The sequence below is a fragment of the Protopterus annectens genome, chromosome 5.part0, assembly GCF_019279795.1.
Source record: "Protopterus annectens isolate FY-2018-M chromosome 5.part0, PAN1.0, whole genome shotgun sequence".
NCBI lineage: Eukaryota > Metazoa > Chordata > Ceratodontiformes > Protopteridae > Protopterus > Protopterus annectens.
The window spans coordinates 1,084,225,022-1,084,243,823 of record NC_056735.1 but is presented as its reverse complement, the minus strand read 5'-3'; the positions used below and the strand labels follow the sequence as shown (position 1 = coordinate 1,084,243,823).

The 18,802-nt window shown below is 38.6% G+C and overlaps 1 long non-coding RNA gene across 2 annotated transcripts in view; it reads left to right on the top strand.

The window, feature by feature from the left end:
- Positions 1-16,414, top strand: part of LOC122801534 — a 599,757-nt gene extending 583,343 nt beyond the window's left edge. The window contains exon 4 of one of the 2 annotated variants that reach the window (XR_006364756.1): positions 16,332-16,414. This is a non-coding gene — a long non-coding RNA (uncharacterized LOC122801534). The remainder of the gene's footprint in view (positions 1-16,331) is intronic. The other variant, XR_006364755.1, reaches the window with a different exon arrangement.
- The last annotated feature ends 2,388 nt before the right edge of the window (positions 16,415-18,802 follow it).

Genomic DNA, 18,802 nt, shown 5'->3' with positions numbered 1-18,802 from the left:
AGCCCAGCCGAGAGTCGAACGGGAGAACCTGTTGCTGTGAGGTTATTAAAATATGTCAATATTTTATGGACATTATTATAATAGACATAAGTAATATCCATAAAATATTGACATATTTTAATAAAATGTCTTTAAAGTCTGTTTTTCCACCTCATTTCTGAATTGAATATGAATCTTTTTTTAGTCGCCCTATTAAATGCTGTAAACATATAAATTCAAGGGTAATCATCTTTTTTTTCTTAATACTCCCATAAAAATGTCTCCATTGCATTTGAATTTTTGAGTATAATGTAACAAAAAGTCTCTTTGCTAATGTGAATAAATGCCCTTACATCTCCTGTTTTAATTCCCATTACTTCTATAAACAGTTTTTGTCAATCGTACATTTCTTTATACATACTGTATTAAATTCTATCCAAACCTATAGCTGAATTAACATTAATGTCTTTGAAGATCTCATTCAACTCCAGTATGTTTACTTTTCTCTCTAAATATTCATTGTTTTCATTGTGTAATTTTTTTCCATTGTAAATTTGTTCTCTGTTAACTTCTTTTTTTGGTATATAAAACTAATACATATTGTTTAATTATTTAATATATTTCTTCTTGTTTTTTAATTTGTTTCCCTTTTTTATTTTTTAATTATTTCATTCTTTCCTTATGTTACTGTCTTACATAAGTATAGTGTTGCTTCTCTTTTTCTTGTAGTTAATATTTTGTTTATATAATAATTTATTAATGTTATCCTGATTTCTGCTGTATAATTCTTTTTCTTTTTTTTCATAAAATTATTTTTTTCTTTTCTATTAAATCTTTAAATATTGACTTAATATTTTGTATTCCATTTTTATGCATTCTAAAATACTTTTTTTGTATTTCTCTTTTAATTGAAACCATCAAATTGTTGAATTTTCATAAAAAATCTCTCATACCAATATGTTGTTGTCATAATTCTATAATTTATTTTCTTTCTTTTGATTCTAACTCTTTTTCATTTACTCTTCTTTTATATCTTTTCCTATTTTAATATACTCCTTATTTTCATGAATTCTTATATCCAAATTGCCACATGATCAGAAAACCCAGCATATTTGATTCCTTTTTATGTAATTTTTATACCTTCTGATATCAAGCTGTAATCAAATTCTGTCTTAATTTCATTTGTTTTACAAGTCCGGTGTTTATTTTCCCATATTTTTAATTTTCCACTTTTCGTAATTTCAGTAACCATTTTAAGATCACAACTTTTCTTTTTATTTCTCAAATTACAATTAAAATCCCCTGTCATTATTATATCCATGTTAACACAGACATAATTAAGTATACTTTTAAACATTGTTTATCTTTCTTTTTTTTTGTTACATATCCATATAAAGCTATTAGTCTATATACATATGTTTCCATTTTTTATTCACTACTGCTATTTGACCCAGTTCTACTATTGCAGTATCATAATTTTATATTTTCTTGGCATAATATATATATGTCTGAGCATGTTTCTTTGTCTGTGTTCCAAATAACAGTACCATTGGTTTTCTGTTTGGACCCTTTCTTTTTCTGCTAATATTCTAATGTCTTCTAACACTATTACCTCAGCATCTACTGCAAAACATCATTGTAAAATATTAATTCTTCTTTTAACAGTTTTCATACTGTTCACATTCAAAGCTAATAATTTCAAACTTATAGAACAGTTATTAAAATATTTTTATCCCTTATTTTTCTTACCTTTCTTATTTTCTTTAACCATTATATTTTTAAATTTTCTTTTTCTTTCCTTAACCCTCTTTCCTATTGAATTTCTGTCATACTGTTCACATTCAAAGCCAATAATTTCAAACTTATAGAACAGTTATTAAAATAATTTTCTTATCCCTTATTTTTCTTACCTTTCTTATTTTCTTTAACCATTATATTTTTAAGTTTTCTTTTTCTTTCCCTAACCCTCTTTCCTATTGAATTTCTCTTGCCTTTTATTATCTGCTACTCTGACTCTTCTCCACTTGTTTCCCCGTATCTCTCTTTGTCTTTTTTCTTCTGTTTGTCTTTCCCCTTAAATTTAAATACCATTTATTTGCTTTTTCTTGTTGTGTTGTGTGCTCTTTTACATTTTCTAAATATTTTCTTGTATAATTTCATCTTCATTTTCATGTTCATTTTCATTTTCTTTTTTCACTGTCTTGTATTTTTACCTCACATTCTAACCATGAATGCCCTGCATTACCACATTTCTTACATTTCACTTCACATTTATTTGCATTATAGCCTGCCTGACAGCATAAATAATATCTTTTTTGTCACACTCATTAATTAAATGATCACATTTTCCACAAAAATAACAAGTAATTGGTTGTCCTGTGTACCTTAAAAACCTCTATTGCTATGCACATTAATAATACTAGGTATGTGTATTACATTGCCATTTTCCAGTTCGAAAATTATGCCACGTTCCCAACCCCCAATCCATAATCCTCTTTCATCATAAATTTTAGTCATTAACACATATTCTCTCAGTTCTTTTGCTTCCACTTCAATTCTGAAGTAAACCAAAATTATTGTTTTTTTTTTTTTGTTTGCCTGAAATAGGCTTGTACAGTTCTATATTACAAGATCGAAGCTTTACTTAATTGAATAAATAAAGCTTGAACTTGTAATATTGAAACCATAAATTGTCAAACGGCCAATTTAACCCAGGGAAACACTTCCCTTGGTTGTTATGTGGAGTATGCCCATTTCTTCAATTTGGAGCGATCTCAGTTGGTATATTTAGGTAGGGGGTGTGGGGGGTGAAGCCCCCAACTTGATTTCAGATGTAAAAGGTTTTTTTTTTATTCGGCCAAGGGAAGTGTTTCCCTTGGTTGAATCGGCCCTTTGACAATTTTAGATTTCGATATTACAAGATTGAGCTTTAATTATTTGATTAACTAAAGCTTTGATGGTGTAATATAGATGTGTTTGTACCACATATTCTGACCATGGAAAGTCTGCATTCCATTGCCAGAAAAAGTTTTCCGTGGCCTGACTACTTTTAAAAAATAAGTCACAAAAAGTTTCTTTGTTAATTAAAATGAAAGCGCTTACCTCATCATGTTTGACTCCCAAAGGTGCATTAACATTATCCCATACCTGTCCAGGCCTTTTTCTTTTTTACTGCTCATGCAAACAACTATTTTTTTTTCTTTTTTTTTCTTAATTCCTGTCTTCCCCTTGGTTCCTTCTGCCACTGTTTTGAGCATAGGACTTTTTTCTGGAACCTTCTCTGGCTCTTTTTCCTTCTGTTTTTCTCCCTCTTCCATTTTGTTCATAATGTCTCTCCAGCATACAGCAGCTCCACATTCAGGCTTAGTCTGGTTAATTAACACTTCTAGATACTCATCCTGCAACCATCCTGATTGTAGGGTTGAAATAATAAATTTTTCTGCCAATTCTTCCACTTTAAACAATTTTTTTTTTGAAAATTTCTTCTGAATCCATTTCCACCACTGCATTCAGTTACATCTATTTCCTGATCTCCTCACCATCAGCAAACAATGTTTTCTCACTTGAAAACAATTCTGGTAGTGATAGTACCATTATTTTTCTCCATTTTCAACGCACTTCATTTCCAAAAAGCTTTGGCTTTCAGCATCCAAGTTTTCTCCCTGTTTCTCCTGGCTGCCTCTACACCTGGAATGGGAACAGGAAGTCAGGATGTGTAACACACAAACTCTTACCCCTACTACCAAGAGTAGTGGAAGTCCCTTGATGCCCTAGCCAAATGTCCCCTAGTAGTATAAATATCATCTTAGGTCTCCCATGAAAAGAGGCTGCCAGTTTAATGGGAATAACTTGGTCAACAAAGGATAAATAAGTAAACAAATGAGTGTATTAATTAAATATCTCCATTCATTTTTGCATGGCCATGAGGCTGACACAGTTAGCTTTTCTTTTAGTTTATCCTTGCTTTGTTAGTTTTCATGGGATTTAAAGAAGATTTCCAGAAGAGTGTCAAGTAGCATATTCATGGCTGGATTCATCAATGCCAGTATGTATCACTCAGCAAGGAGCACTATCAAAGCAGTGGTACACAGTTTGAAAATATCTGGATTCAAATACAGCATCATACAGAAAGTGCTGTACTCTTTCCTAGATTTGAATGCAGACTACCCTTATTGTTGCAGACTAAGCTGTGAATACCACATTATTACAAACCATGGAGAATAATACACTACACTTCATTAACCTAGTTAACAATAGAGAACATTACAGTATTACAACAAAGAATGGAGGATGGTTTACAGTTTTAGGCAGAAATGCTTAACATTCTTACCTGCAAGCTTCTTAATACTGGAAATGTTTCACTTTTGAAAACCATAGTCTTTAATAAGGATTGGAATTATACACTTAAAAATATAGACAGTGTTCAGTTAGCCAGACCCACTCCCCTTTACAAATTAGTCAATACTGAAAAAGTGATCTGTAAAAAGAAGTTCCAGATGAATCCGTCTCCAGGAAGAAATAAAACAAACTTACTACCTGCAAACTACAAACTAAAAATATCTGATAATGCAGCATCCCTGTAAGATTTCATAGACTTAGCCTAGAAAGTATCTACAAGGTGAGGCATAGTTATGTAAACAATCTGCTGGATTAATACTAATACCTCCTCAGGACATATACTGATCATTCAGTTCTTATCATATTCAGTGAACGTCTCTTTTGGAATTAAACTGAAAGCTAATTTGTTCTTTTCACCTACCTGAAAATTCTCCTAAATTAAAATACATTACTATGCTATCTCTACATCTATGTCACTGCCAATGCCTTTGTGAATTTCTATGTAAACTGTTCTAAATTCTTTTACATATATCGGAAAAGGGTCCTTGGACCAATTCAAATACCCATTTAACAAATGTTAAGTAAAATAAATAAATAAAATAGTATGCAGTACAATTAGAATGCATTGAATTGAAACAATCATAGTCTTTATCATCATCATCAACCCTCATTTTCTTGATTTCTACATGGGGTCAGGGTATTGCTTCAACTGACACCATTTAACAATCATGCCAAACTGTTGCAGATCTTCTCTTACAAAATCCATCCATCTCTTTGCTGGATGCCCTTATTTCCTGTTGTCTTCTTATCTGTCCCAAATCTTCTTCACCAGATTGTCTTCTGCTTTTCTGTACATGTATCTGAACCACCATAATCTATTCTCTTTGCAGCTGGAGCTACTTGGGATTCTGCTCTGGTTTCCTCTTTTCTTCATTGGTCCAACAATGTGCATTGCACCTGTAAAGCATCTCACCATTTTTTATCTTCGTATATATCATGATGTGAAGTATACAGTTTTTCAAAATACCTGTACCAATACTTTAGAGGGATTATACACTGATTGTATTATTTAGTCCCAAGTGGAACACATTTAACAAATGCCCATAGTGTTTTATGTCTGAGCTCCTCAGAGCTAACTCCATTGTGTAGCAACAATTCCTGAGAAGGAATTCCTCTTTGTGTGAAATTAGCTTTCTGAACACCTGCATTTCTTGCTTATGTGCAACCTATTCTTGAAATGTATAATAAATGTGCCTGACTGTCAATAGTTTACATTTAGTTTGCTTTTGTATAATGCTTATCAAATAAACTGGCTTTCCATTTAGTATTTATTCGCCGGTGTTTCTTTTGTGCCCCAAGTAGTATTTGAAATAAAATTGGGCATCGTTCAACCCTCAGCTGTACCTTAATGTCCTGTGCCTGCAAACTACAAACATGACTCCTGAAAAAAATGGATGCTTTGTAGTAGTCAGTGTCTCTAGAAAATTAATTCAGTTTTGTCCCGAGTACCTTGGTGCAACTATCAGCATTCAGAGTGAGTGAGTGAGTATCATGTAGCAATGGTCTTGTAATACCTTGTATGCCACATGCCAGGATGCGTGGTTATAAGCATTTTGCAATTCCATAAAATACCTGTAGCTTTATTTATCAAAGCCGCACAGCTACTTGCATAACAGGAGAAGGCTAACTCAAATCAAATCAAGTTTATTGTCAAGCCCAAGCCTGATGTGTTACAAACTATAAATATAAGCGGATTGGAAAACAGTACAAGTTTTATGTAGCACATCAACATATGTAGACTCACTAATTCATAGGTACTATAACGCATACAATCTACTAGCTGACTGTTGAGGACCCTAGACCAATATCCCCTAGAGCACTGCCCAGTTAAGTGACTTGCACAGAGTTACACAGCTGGAGGCTGAGGGAATTAAACCCTGGACTACAGGCAGCAGGTAGTTAATGCAAATGAGTTGAAATGTTAAGAGCTAAATAAGGACTTAAAATAGATTAGTTGAAAATATACAGTCTGAAATAAACAAATCATTATGGATGTCTTAAAGTATTCCATCAACAGCTCCCACTACTGGAGCTAATCAACTATTGCCCACCTTAAAGTAAGACTGTATTGTTACTTGTGAAACTGAGGCTAGTTTATTACCTGAAGTATTTCTTAAAGCACTGTAGCACAGGTGTTTTTGAGATGGCTGAAGAGTGTGATTTCTGTATAGGTATAACACCATTTAGTTATTTTTTTATTTATGAAGACCAGCAACCCAGTGTCAGTCAGAGGGTACTGGTTTCACCTTGCATTCAGCAGTACAGAGGTGTTTTAGTTATGATGTACATTTCTGGTCATTGCCTTCAAAATGTCTTGCTAGAGCTTGTCCACACTTGTGACTGTACTCCTGTGCAGGCAGCTACAGTGAAGAAATGCAACTTATGGAGATTTCATGCACTGCTGTCTGATATGTGGCATATCCTGAGGGCTATAGAATTCATCAGTGTCACTTTCATCTTCTAGCAATCTCATCCACAGTGGTCAGTACTTTTCAAGACTTGCTTAATACAGTCTCATGAGAGGTTTAACCTTCTTTCTTAAGTTGCTAAATAGTTTGCCAAACATGCTTGATGCTGCCCAATAGTCTTCCTTCATGGATTCTCCAAACCCACTTCTGTGCACAAGATTGTTTACTTCAGCAAAAGCTGACAGTGTGGACTTCATGACTTAGCCACCCTTCTTAGCTAAATTAGGAGATCCATCCATAAATGCTCCTAGGTACGCCACCTGTATTAAGGTACCAAATAACGTTCATGTGACAGAGTTCAGCAGAGAATAATACATGGCAGACTAGGAAATCAAGGTCCGGTCTCCCCAAACCACAGACTGCTTGATATTTTATACTTTCTTTCATTAAAAACAATATTATTGTAACAATCAAAGAACAACCACTCATCAATTAACAATGAAAACTATAGCATTAATTTTGCTAAGATCTCCTATTTGTTTATGACAGTCCATATTAGGCATGCGTTCCAAGTTCCATGATAGAAACTCCTACTTAGGACAAATTTATATATATTGTTTAGATGTTCATTGTGTTACCCTGCTGCAGTCATCACACTTGGGTTATCCTGCCGTCAGGTGGTCCCGCAGTCGGCCGGAATTCCAAAGTCTTGGTCCGGCGTTGGTTGCTGTCGCTTCTTCCCTGACGTCAGTGCGCCAGGGTAATGCATCCAACGCCATTTTCTTCAGTCTTTCTTGCCGCGCGGTGCCCGATGCAGAAGCAGTTCACAAGTGCCGGTCGGCCGACTCCTGAGATTTTCGAAGTCGAATTTCAGATCCGAAGTCTTCAGTAAAGCTAAGTACCCCGTTGGGGAAACTTTTCTTGCCTCAGACTGATGTCAGAAAAAGTTACCAATTGTATTTCTTGTGGGAAGCAAATACCTCATAAGGATTTACTAGGCTGACGCAGCCATTTTGTTTAGCCCCTACCGACGACACTGCTGAAAAAGATGTTGGTGCTGCAGAAACACCTTCGGGTTCTGAAGGCGTCTTCAGACCGACGACGCTCACCATAAAAACGTATCCTAAGACTAAGACTCCTATTAAACCTAAAAAGACTGCACTTCAGTCTCCAGTTCAAGGCCCCATGCCTAAGAAACAGATGCTCAAAATGGCTGAAGATTTGATCTCTTTAATCAGGGGTTCCCAACCCCCACCCGACAAAAGGCCTACAACAGGAAGATTATGCCTCCTCTGAACAAGTGTCTATTTCCTCAGGCTCCTCTGAGGACCAAGATTACTCCTTCTCCCCTTATGAAGATTCTGATGCTGAGGATTCTATTCCCTCAGCTTCTCCTCCTGAAGACTACTCCTTTGGGGAAACTTTACACACTATGAGGGAACATTTTCACTGGGAAGGTCAGGACTACTCTGACTCAAAGGAAAGGCTCAGAGAGTTTCTTTCACTTCCCCAGCACAGACCACTTGCCATCCCCCAGTTTTAGACATTGTGGATGATGTTTACTTAGAATCCAGTTTGAACCCAGATTCTCTGCCTCCTGCCAAACCTGACAGATACTATAAAGTACCTGAATCCCACAAATTTCTTTATAAAAGCCCTGTTGCTGATCTCCCAGGGTCCCAAAGGGGCTAAGGCTTCTATGGCAAAAAATCCTGTACCCTCTGAAAGGGACTCCAGAGCACTAGACAGGTGGGGGAAAAAGGTTTACACCTCAGCCACTCTAGCTATGAGGGCACTGAATTGCCAATTCCACATGCTAAAATATCAGCAATTTCTAATGTCTCAGTTAAAACAAAAAATGAGCACACTCCCTCAACAGTCTGAATTGAAAGAAATGCAGGATCTGTTGCATGCAACTGAACAGGTGGGCAAACATACTTTACAGTGTGGGTTTGATTCTTTGGAGGCTTCCTGCAGAGCAGCTGTCACTGGGTCTGGTATACGTAGGCATGCTTGGTTAAAGGAACAAACTCTGCCTGATCATGTTAAAGCAAAGCTTCTAGATGCTCCCTTACAGCAGGATGTTCCTTTTGGAGTTAAAGCAGAAGAGGTCTTAAAGAAAATGGAGGATAAGGCAAAATCTATGCAGACAGTCAAAGATTTCCTACAGGTACAGCCCCCTCGCTTCAGCAGAAATTGGCCAACAAAAAATTGGTCCTTTCCAGCTACTGACAGACCACAGTGGGGAAAATACAGACGTCCAAGAGGCAGAGGACAACCACAAGTCCAGTACAAACCTCGACAATGATGCACTGCAACACAGAAGGGAGGAGAAGACAGGTCCCAAACTACCAGAAGGCAAACTCAATGACTTGCACCTCATCTGACCAAGCAACACTCTCTTGGCAGCCCCCTTGGGAGGAAAACTCGCACTTTTTTCAGACAAAGGACAAATGGGTCCTAGACATAATTTCACGAGGATACAGATTCCATTTTCACACCTTGCCAATGAAAAGAGGAATGCCAAACCTGCCACAGAATCAATGGGCAGAGGCACAAAAACAAATTACAGCTCTCATGGACATGAGAGCCATTCAACTGGTACCTACTAGAGAGCAAGGCCAAGGATTTTACTCAAGACTCTTTCTAGTACCCAGAAAGGACAATGCCTGGAGACCAATTCTGGACCTTTCAATTCTAAACACCTTCTTACAAGTACCCAAATTCAAGATGCTAACACTACAGCAGCTTCTTCCCATGTTGGGCAAGAAAGCATGGCTAGTAACGTTGGACCTCAAGGAGGCATACCTGCATGTCCCTATCAGACAAAGTTGCAGAAGATACCTCCGTTTCATTGCAGGTTCAACCCATTACCAATTCTCTGCACTGCCCTTTGGCTTATCTACTGTGCCCAGGGTCTTCCCAAAGTGCCTGGCACCAGTAATTGCATACTGCAGACAAAGAGGAATTCAAATATACCCATACTTGGACGACTACCTCAGCCAAGCAGAAAGCAAGGACATCCTCTTACAACATCTGGCTTTTGTAAAACATCTTCTAAGTTGCCTGGGGTACACAGTAAATGAAAAGAAATCAAAACTAGTACCCTCACAAAATATGACATTCCTGGGTGCCAGCTTGAATACAACGGCCCAGAAGGCTTATCTGACGCCAGAAAAACAACTACAACTGACTCAATATTTCAAAACAATGGCAACAAAGACTGAACTACCTGCAAGAAAAATTCTGCAGGCCTTGGGCTTCATGGCATCTTGCATACTACTAATACCATTTGCAAAGCTGCATATGAGGAAATTACAGTGGTACTTAAAAAGAGTATGGTCTCAACACAGCCACAGCTTGGACACAATGATATCTCTCATTCCCTGCCTACAACAGGAGTTTCTATGGTGGTCACAGGCATGTCACCTCAACAAGGGTCAGCCTTTCACCTTGCCCCCAGCCAGGCAAACTATAACAACAGATGCATCTGACTATGCCTGGGGGGCACACATGGCAGGACAGTGCGTTCAAGGCGTATGGACTGCAGATCAAAGGAATCTGCACATCAATCAAAAAGAGATGCTAGCTGTACAGAATGCTCTGACAGCCTTCAAGAATCTATTACATCCAGGACAACTTACAATAAGGACGGACAACACCACAGTAATGTGGTACATAAACAAACAAGGGGTTACACACTCCTACCCTCTATGTAGGCAACAATGACCTTGTGGAACACAGCTCTGGCTTACCAAGTTCAGTTACAAGCTCAATTCCTGCCAAGAAAAAAGAACACATTGGCAGACGTCCTCAGCAGAAACATCATGGATCCCCACGAGTGGAAACTGGATCCACAAGTATTTGCAATGATAACTCAACAATGGGGCCTTCCAGACATAGACCTGTTTGCCAGTCCTCAAAACTATCAAATAGCAAAATTTTGTACAAGGACACTTCACCATCAAGCTTGGAAAGTGGACGCACTCTCATTCAGTTGGAAAAACCTGACAGTATATGCCTTCCCTCCATTGCCTCTCCTCACAAAGGTGCTTCTGAAAGTCAGAAAGGAGAGACCACGACTGATACTCATAGCCCCAGACTGGCCACGCCAGCACTGGTACCCACTATTGAGGAATATGGCCCAGGGCCCACCTTGGATTTTACCACAAATTGCCCATTTGCTCACACAGCAAAACAATCAGATTCTTCACAGCCAGTTCAAAACCTTAAATCTGGCTGCATGGCAAATCACCTAAGCATCCAGCCAGCTCCTCTTTCCCAAGCAGTTATGAATGTTATTCAGGAAGCTAGGAGGCCCAGCACCAGGAAGGTCTATTCGGACAAATGGAAAAGGTTTTGTGCCTGGAACCAAGCTAAAGGCCAAAACACACTTCAGCCTCACATGCCTCAGATTCTACAGTATTTAAGGACTTTCTTTTTCTTCCATTAAAATCCACGCATCAGCTATTTCCGCCCACTACAACACGGAACCACCCTTATTTTCGCATCCACTTCTAAGGCAGTTCCTCAGAAGGGCAAAAAACATTAGGCCCCCCAGGAGAGCACCTACACCAACATGGGACCTCAATTTTGTTCTGGAAAAACTTACGCTACCTCCCTTTGAACCAGCTTTCTCTGCAGATCTACAGTTCCTATCATGGAAGACTGCCCTGCTTCTAGCAATAACTTCAGCTAGAAGAGTCTCAGAGCTGCAGGCACTAATGGCAGTGGAAACTTTCCTCATTTTCCATCAAGACAGAGTTTCTTTACGAACTAATCTTTCCTTCATGCCTAAGGTGGTTTCCAGTGTGGCTTTAAATCAAACCATTCACTTACCCACCTTCTTTCCAAATCCACAGAACAAAGGAGAAAGACTCCTGCATTCCTTGGACATTCACAGGCAACTTCGTTACTACTTGGATAAAACTAAGGCTTTCAGAAAATCTGACCAGCTCTTTGTATCCTATGCTACAGCTTCACAAGGAAAGGCTATATCAAAACAATCCATTTCCAAATGGATAGGACATTGCATTCATTTTTGCTATACCCATCATGGAAAACCAGTTCCTGCTACCATTAGGCCCCACTCTACCAGGGCAACAGCTACATCTACAGCCTTCCTCAGGGGGGTTCCAACCAAGGAGATTTTGGAAGCAGCAACTTGGAGTTCAGTACACACCTTTACCAAGCACTATCACTTACCACTTTACTCTAAGACTAGGGCTGGCTTCGTCACTGCAGTTCTGCAGGGCCTTCTAGCCTCCTCTAACCCTCTATAACTCCTCCACCCATCCTTAGCTTTGGGATTCTACCCAAGTGTGATGACTGCAGCAGGGTAACACGATGAACATAGTACAGTTTTTTACCTACCATAAATGTAGATGTTCGAGTGTACACCCTGCTGCAGTCCAGGTTACCCTCCCTCCATCCCCTCTGATCTAACTGGCTAAATCTCTACAATACCTTCCTGATGTATTTGCTTATAGCTGGAGGGATTTTGTGTTTGTGCAAAAATTACTTAATTTGGTACTAATTACTGACCACCTTTTTGGGGGCACCTGACATCTGGGGCAAGAAAAACTGAAGAAAATGGCGTTGGATGCATTATATATAGCCCTGGCGCACTGACGTCAGGGAAGAAGTGACAGCAACCGACGCCGGACCAAGACTTTGGAATTCCGGCCGACTGCGGGACCGCCCGACGACAGGATAACCCAAGTGTGATGACTGCAGCAGGGTGTACACTTGAACATCTACATTTATGGTAGGTACAAAACTGTACTTTTGTCAGCATTTACTAATATTAGGCAGGAAGCAAATCAATTGATCCATACTGAAGCTCATTTAATAATCCATCTTGTTATGAAAGCGTATCAGAAATGAAATTCATAAACTAACATTTTCCCTTCTCTGTACATCTTACCCTTCACACCTTCTTGAGGGTTTCCTTTACAACTAGTGTCCATGCAATAGAGTTACTTACTGGTACAGGCACTGAGCATGTCCTGTCCATAACTCCTTGCTGTTGTCTTATCATGTGATATCTTGCATTTGATTCATCCAGACTCCATTTGCTTGAGCTTCCCAGAATACAGTAATCATCTTCTTGAGGGTAGGAGATGCAAAGAAGCCACAGTCAGTTATCTGATTCTCCCATACCTATTTCTTCAAAGGTCCATCTAGTAAATGCAATTTGCTAATAAACAGTTGACAGTTGTGTCCTTTTCTGTACTCAGATCATCAGAACACATATGCCCGTCTATCGATATGCTACTGTACCAGGTGCAGTTATTATCCAACCTTGTGTTTAGTGTGATGCTTGTTATGAGTAATGCATGATTTGCTAATAAGTACAATAAAAACTGATTAATGGGACATCATCCTTCCCAGTCACATTACTCTCAGCATCTCCATTATACTCTACATAGGTTTTGTAGACTACTAATAAGGCTATAGAGTCAATACGTTATATCATTTTAAGTACCACTTCTGTGAATAAGCACAAACAACTTTCCTGTGTATCAGCACAAACAGCTTTCCTCTTGCCTGCTCTTGATGTTTCTCTGTAAGTAGGGAAAAGCTAACGCATCACCCTTAGCTGTGGGGTTATGAATATCTTCACTGCAGTTCTAGACTTCATACAAGGTACAACTCCAGGACCGGAGAGAGACCCACCAATTCAGAGTCTATGTGTAGAAGGAGGCCAGTTATATTATAAGTAATTTTCCACTACCTGCATAAGATCAGGTTCCTTCCCCATCAGTAAGTTAAAGCTGTTTTCCATTGTCGAGGTCTAGTTTGCTTAAATGCAGCCTGCATCCACATTCCACATAGATGGCACTGAACTAAACTCAGTATTTCAACTTGCTGTTGCTGAGCCCACAGGATACTTCAGGTATCCTTTTCTGGCTAATCCTAGGCAAATTACATGGATGATCTGTCCACCATTACATCACCAGTGAACAGTATCCCAGGCCTGAGTTCTGAGGTAAGGCATAGTAATTCTAATCTGGGCAGTATCCTCTTTGATAATGAAAAACACACTTTTTGGAAGACTAACCTTTGTCTAATTGCTTACCTTAGTCATGTTCTATAGGGGTGGTTCTACCAGGACTGTGAGCAAAAAAATGTAGATGACACGAGTCTGAGAATCTCTAAAGATAATAAACCAACAAGTTTTTAATTTCGGAAATTATTTTTTCGTAGAAAATGAAAATATCAAAAGAAAATCCAGGTGAACAGCATGGGTACGTGAAACTGCAGAGTGTATTCAGATGTCAAGCTTGACTCAGGAATGAAACACCTTCCCACCTGTTATTTATTCACATTTTCATAACAGTAATTCAGGAATCATGATAACTAAAATGGCTTACTCCTTGAGTTATTTCCCATTTTTCAGAAATTCTGAGTTCAGACATAGATACTCAAGTTTAGTCTCTAGATTTCAATTTTCACATCACTATTTCAGAGATTGTTTTGGATGTGTATGCTCTTTGATCTTTATGCTGTCTTTTTCCCCTGTGCAGTGTTGATACAGTTAAACAAATAAGTGTTACATGGTATATCAACAAATTCAGAAAATAACCTAGTATTTCTTTCTATGCAGGCAGGTCCTTAGAGTTTGAGATGTGAAAGCTAATAGGTACCAGACAGTCACATTTCCACATTCCAGTATTAAATATTGGTTTTATCAAATTTATTTAGAACCTTATTTTTTCTGGAATTTAATATAAGGACTGAACCTTTTGAGATGCAGAAGAATTTTCCATCTGATACCATGTGAAGGTAAACCAATCTGTTTGTAGTATGAGCTGTTAGTTTCTCCTTGATTTAGGAAGAGAAGATAATGGATATTTCAGAATTTAAAAAGACATCTGGCTGCTCCAAATTAGGCTTTAAAAATCCACTTTTATTTTATTACAAAATAAAAAACAAAACTAGCACCTTGACTTACAATTTCAATGGCTTCCTTGAGGTTACAAAGAGTTGGGCTTAGCTAAACATTGCCAACAACCATGATAAACCATTCACAGACAAATCTGCCCCCCCCACCCCAAAAAAAAAATCCTGTCTACGTATAAGTGTATCATACAAGGAACATGTCACTGACCCCATTTAATGATATATATATATATCATTTACTGCTGTAACTGCAATCGTATAAATCCAACATGGTGGGAAGAAAGTTTTAGTTAAAGAGGATTTTGTTGTGATTTGTGATTTGACGTTGATTGATTATAAATAATAGTCCTAATCTTTTGCATATGTGCTACTAACATACTAATGAGTTTCTTTATTTGTACCTATTCGAATTAAGCATTTTGTTATTACAGGAATTGCATAGAACTTTGTTCACTTTTATGGCAGCAAAAGTAGAACAGTTAGTTTTTATGAATGATAAGAATTCACAGGCAGCAAGTGAAAGTCAAAGTCAAAGTGAACATTATTGTCATTCAGACCACACAACAGTGCAACTGAATGAAATTGTGTTACTTCGAACTCAGTGTGCATACAACAAATACTAAAGCTAATCCAACAGTAACAACAGTAAGACATTTATGCAGTGCAGTAACAAGTACAATGACATGCACCAAGACTAATCCACTTACATGTCTTTGTCAGCACCCAAAATATTGAGCAGATAATATATTGTACAGATCAAAATCAGACAGATTTCAAATTCCATGGAATTTTAACCTGGCAAATTGCACAGAATATCAGCTTGGCATCATTAATATTGCACATAAGGTATAAGATTGTACTTTCATAGAGTTATTGCATATGTCTGTAAATTACTTCAGTTTTGTAACTCCAGACCTCCATGACTAGCATGGTGTATGTTATTACTGGAGTTCAGAAGTCTGATGGCTTGTGTAAAAAAGCATCTATTAAATCTGGTGATTTTACAACATAAGCTACGGTATCTCTTGCCTGAAGACAAACACGAGAACAGACCATGGGCAGGGTAAGTGCAGACTTTGACTATTTTCATGGCTGTGCTGGGGCACCAAACCGAGTACAAGTCCTGGATAGATGGGAGCTTGGACCTGATAATTCTCTCTGCCACTTTTACCACCCTCTGGAGAGATTTGACTGTTTGCAAACCAAATCTAATAACCAACAACTCCTCTAATGCTAAATCTGAGTAATGTATTGGCACTTTATCAATTACTGCTGCCTAATATTTTAAGTGAACAAGTTCTTATTATTTAAGCTTTCTAATCACACAGTGTATCTAGCTAAGGTAAGTTCGTGAATACTGAAACCTTATTAGAAATAATGAAGTGGCAAAGCTAGTGTTTGTTAGATCAGCTCAGTTCTTTGAAATATTCTAATGATAACAGGGAGCTAATTGCAGTCAGATTTAGTAGCCCAGATAGTATGTGTAGCCTGGCCCTTAGTACTGCAGTAAGTTCATTGATTAAGGATATATAAAAATGCTGGATATTAGAACATCAAAATATATTGTGTTCAAAGCAGTGAATTAAAGCATATCAGTGTCAAAGTAGAAAAAAAACATTTGTTTTCTCCTTTATTTTACAGATTAAGCATGAACAGCATATGTCAGCAAATCATCTGCCTGAGTTTTCTATTACTTCCTATGGCTCATGCAGGTATGTAAATACAGGGTGCTACAATGATATCTATTGATTTCAACAGCAAAAGTATAATCCACTGAATAGTGCATTATATGAGAACATAAAAGAATGTTGATTTGTTTTAGAGAGGGTGCCTGTTCACTATTTTAAATGTAGATTAGGTATTTAGTTTACAAATGTGTATAAAGAATAAACCAGGTTGGAAAGGATATCACCAGAGGAGGTCAAGTAGGAAAACAAAGCAATATGTGTGTGTGTGTGTGTGTGTGTGTGTGTGTGTGTGTGTGTGTGTGTGTGTGTGTGTGTGTGTGTGTGTGTGTGTCTGTGTATGTATGTATATATGAAAAGGAAGAAGAGACATTATTATTGTGGTGTTATAAAAAACTGACTGGTGATAGTGGAGTTGGAAGGACAGATCAGGCCTTCAGGAAGATAACAGATGGATGAAACATTCTTGTAACAAGAAGGTGAGATGAAGCTCAATGGGTTTTAAGAGAGAGAGGGTACAGAGGTTTGATGCTCCCCAGCTGTTGATGGAGGTAGAGGAGATACTAGCTGAACAACAGAGATGGCACTTCTAATCTGTCTCTACAATAAGGAGTGGATCTGCATAGTATCCATAGTAACTATAGATGTTCTTCATGTTTCACTGTTGCAGTCATCGCACTTGGGTTATCCTGCCAGCGGTAGCCCTCAGTCGGCCCAAATACCAGAGGTTTAGTATTTTTGTGTCAGTTGCTATCGCTCCAGGACTGACATCAGGTTGTCAGTGGTATAAAATCAGGGAGCCGACGCCATTACATCAGTCTTTCTTGCCGAGGAGCCCAAAGCAGAAGCAGTTCGCATGAGTGCTGGTCGGCCGCTACCTGAGTTTCATTTTCGAATTGAAGTTAAAGTCTTCTAAAGCTAAGTACCCCATTGGGGATCCTTTTTTCTTGCTCTAACCGATGTCAGAAAAGTTAACAATTGTCTCACCTGTGGAAAGCAAATATCACATCGAGACTTCCATTCTTACTGCGTCACCTGTTTAGGCCCAGACCACGACGTACCTCGCTGTCACTTTTGTGCTTTGTTCAACACCAGAACTATACATCGTCAGGCCCTTATTATAGCTAAATATTTTTGCTCTCGATTTCCGTATTCTGAAATTGCTTTGGTAAGCCATCCGACTACTGATTTTTCCGAAAAAACATAAGGATAAAGACAGAGACAGACAGCACAGGTCCAAAACTGCCAACGACACTTCCATTAAGCTAGTCACCAGTTCGTCGGTCCTCAGTGAGGCACTTTCGCAGCCCCTGATGCCCACTTGTCTGGATTCGCAGGCCGCTACCGAGACCCGTTCGGAGTCCGGTATGCCGTGAAACTCTTCTTTGACTAAGCATCCTGCGGATGTCTCTACCTTGGATGGGTCCGGAGTCGCTGAGCAGGCACCGTCTTCTGAGGAAGCTCTTTGCACTACTGATACTCAACACAAACCGATGACTTCTTTAGCGTCTTTAGTTCTGTCTAAAACTACCAAGTTTCTAAGGCCCAGGGTATGAGCTACACCTAAAAAAACGACGACCCAAGCTCAGGCACCTGCTTCCATGCCTCAGTCTCAAATGCTTAAAATGGAGGAAGACCTTATCATGCTTATTAGGGGAAGTCAGCCTACCCCTTCCAAAAGAAAAACAGACTTGTCCCTAGCAGTTTAATCTGAACAGGAGTCCGATGACTCTGAGGTTTCTGAATATGAAGACATGCAACCCCTATCAGCTTCTGAGGATTCAGGTGCAGAGGAATCCATTCCTTCTGCCTCTCCTCCAGAGGATTTTTCATTTCATGAAACCCTACATACCTTAAGGGAGCATTTCCAATGGGAATGTCAGGACTGTCCTCAGTCCAAAAAGAGACTCAGGGAATTCTTAGATTTACCACAGCACATACCTTTAGCCATTCCTCCTGTCTTGGATGTTGTGGATGATTTCTTTATGGAATCCAGTTTGACTCCTGACACCCTTCCTCCTGTTCCCAGGAAACCTGACAAGTATTACAGAGTCCCTGACTTTCACAAGTTTCTTTTAAAAAATCCTACTGCTGACCCAGAGGTCATCTCCCAAGGACCTAAAGGAATGAAAGCAACTACAGCTAAGAATCCCACCCCTTCGGACAGGGATTCCTGAGCTTTAGACAGATGGGGTAAAAAAAGGTATACACCTCTGCAACTCTTGCCATTAGAGCACTAAGTTGTCAGTTCCACATGCTGAAATACCAGCAACATACCATGGAACTCCTCAAACAAAAAACATCTACGTTTCCTGCTTGTGCAGAAAATAAAGAATTACAGGAGCTTATGCATTCTGTAAGCCAAGTTACTAAACATACCTTGCAGTGTGACTTTGATGGCCTAGAAGCATCTTGCAGGGCAGCAGT